At 45.4% G+C, this 2,582-nt stretch overlaps 1 pseudogene; it reads left to right on the top strand.

Moving 5' to 3' along the window:
• The first annotated feature begins 1,315 nt into the window (after positions 1 to 1,315).
• On the top strand, positions 1,316 to 2,565 carry LOC103740799 (annotated as a pseudogene).
• Positions 2,566 to 2,582: the final 17 nt, after the last annotated feature.

Here is a 2,582-nt window from a genome sequence, read left to right as displayed (position 1 = left end):
CGTCATCACAATGCAGTCTTGCCTGGGGTGCTGTGGAAGCCTGTGAATCCATCTCTCCCATCTGGTCTGGCCCCCTTCCAATCTGTTCTCCACTCTGAAGCCTGGGAGAGCACTCAGACTCCTCTGCTGGAATCCAGAGTAGGCACATCTAATCTACAATGAGAAAGAGAGCAGAGCTTGGTTGGCAAGGACCGGGGACAGGTTGCCGAGGAGCAGGTGGAAACTTTTTGAGCGATGCTAGGTTTGTCAAGATTTGTATCTTGACTTTGGTGATGGCTACTCTCTGAGATTCTCACTTAACAAGGGGACATTTTATTGCCTTTTACTTATACCATGATAATGCTGATTTTTACTTTTGTGTAACCTTGAACAAGTCTGAGAGCTGCCACTCAGCTTCTGCCATCCTTTCTGGGTATCACATCTCGGGAAGCCAGACTTAGCTTCTTCCCTACGGAAGACTTCCTTGCTCCTTAGCCCAGTACCAAGCATGAGACAGGAGCCAGAAACAACTCAACAAATAAACTCATTGAATGATTTTAATCAGGTTTAAGATAAATATCATATGAGCATGTGTTTCTAATAGAGGCTCTCAACTACGTTTAAAATATCTTGGTCATTTAGGTTTCTCACAATGGTCAAGAGAATCTTTTGCAATTTAGTAGCCTAAGGCCAGGGATGCTAATGTTCCTTCATGCTCAGGACAGCTCTCCTGAGAGCACTGTTGTAGAAAGGTCACCCTACATGAGCCAAGGATACAGTGTGAGGAAGAAGAGAAAAGGGTGGTAGAAATCATAGACCAACTGGAAGACTTCAATCATCCAAAACCAGAAGTGGCTGGCGGCCAGGGAGGGAGCCTGCATGGAAGAAAAGAAATGAAGTGTGAATGGGAAGACCAAGAGGTGTTTAGGAAATAGAACAAACTGGGTGATCAAAGGACCAAGAGTCCCTCTTCGGGGAAAGGGAAGGAATGTCAGACAAAAGTAGGTGTAAGGTTTGACCTTGGCAGAGTTACTGAACCTCTCTGTCTCATCTGTAAAACAGAGTTAAAGGGGCTGGAGAGATAGCTCAGAGGTTAAGAACACTTGGTGCTCTTCCAGAAGACCCAGGTTTGATTTCCAGAAACCACAGAGTGACTAACAGCTGTCTGTAACTCGAGTTCCAGGGGACCAACACCCTCTTCTGGCCTCTGTGCAGGCATTCCATGGCGCGGATACACTTACATACATGCAGGCAAAACACTCATACTCCTAAAATAAAAATAGATGAAGTACTAAAAAAAATTTTTAAAGGTTAAAAATAACACTCAGGATTGAACTCAAGTTGGAAGAGGCGAGTCCGGTCTCAAAATGGAGGGCCATGATCCAAAGGAACCAGAGCAATTGAGGAAGCTGTTTATTGGTGGTCTGAGCTTTGAAACTACAGATGATAGTTTAAGAGAACACTTTGAGAAATGGGGCACACTTACAGATCGTGTGGTAATGCGAGACCCCCAAACAAAACGTTCCAGGGGCTTTGGTTTTGTGACTTGCTCTGGTGTTGAAGAGGTGGATGCAGCAGTGTGTGCTCGACCACACGAGGTTGATGGGCGTGGAGTGGAGCCAAAGAGCTGTTTCTAGAGAGGATTCTGTAAAGCCTGGTGCCCATTTAACAGTGAAGAAAATTTTTGTTGGTGGTGTTAAAGAAGATACAGAAGAATATAATTTGAGAGACTACTTTGAGAAGTATGGAAAGATCGAAACCATAGAAGTTATGGAAGACAGGCAGAGTGGAAAAAAGAGAGGATTTGCTTTTGTAACTTTTGGTCATGATACAGTTAATAAAATTGTTGTTCAGAAATACCACACTATTAATGGGCACAATCGTGAAGTGAAAAAGGCCCTTTCTAAACAAGAGATGCAGTCCGCTGGACCACAAAGAGGTCGAGGTGGTGGGTCTGGCAACTTTATGGGCCGTGGAGGAAACTTCGGAGGTGGTGGAGGTAATTTTGGTCGTGGTGGAAACTTTGGTGGAAGGGGAGGCTATGGTGGTGGAGGTGGGGGCAGCAGAGGTAGTTATGGAGGCGGTGATGGTGGATATAATGGACTTGGAGGTGATGGTGGCAACCATGGTGGTGGTCCTGGTTTCAGTAGTAGAGGAGGCTATGGTGGTGGTGGACCAGGATATGGAAACCAAGGTGGTGGATGTGGTGGTGGAAGACGATATGATGGCTGCAATGAAGGAGGAAATTTTGGTGGAGGTAACTATGGTGATGGTGGGAACGATAATGATTTTGGAAATTATAGTGGACAACAGCAATCAAATTATGGACCCGTGAAGGGAGGCAGTTTTGGTGGAAGAAGCTTAGGCAGTCTCTATGGTGGTGGTTACGGATCTGGTGGCGGAAGTGGTGGATATGGTAGCAGAAGGTTTTAAAGACAGCAGGAAAGGGCTACAGTTCTTAGCAGGAGAGAGAGCGAGGAGTTGCCAGGAAAGCTGCAGGTTACTTTGAGACAGTCGTCCCAAATGCATTAGAGGAACTGTAAAAATCTTCCACCGAAGGAACGATGATCCATAGTCAGAAAAGTTACTGCAATTTAAACAGG

This window comes from Nannospalax galili, unplaced genomic scaffold, assembly GCF_000622305.1.
Source record: "Nannospalax galili isolate Female #2095 unplaced genomic scaffold, S.galili_v1.0 scaffold158, whole genome shotgun sequence".
Lineage (NCBI taxonomy): Eukaryota > Metazoa > Chordata > Mammalia > Rodentia > Spalacidae > Nannospalax > Nannospalax galili.
This window is presented reverse-complemented; position numbering and strand designations above follow the sequence as displayed.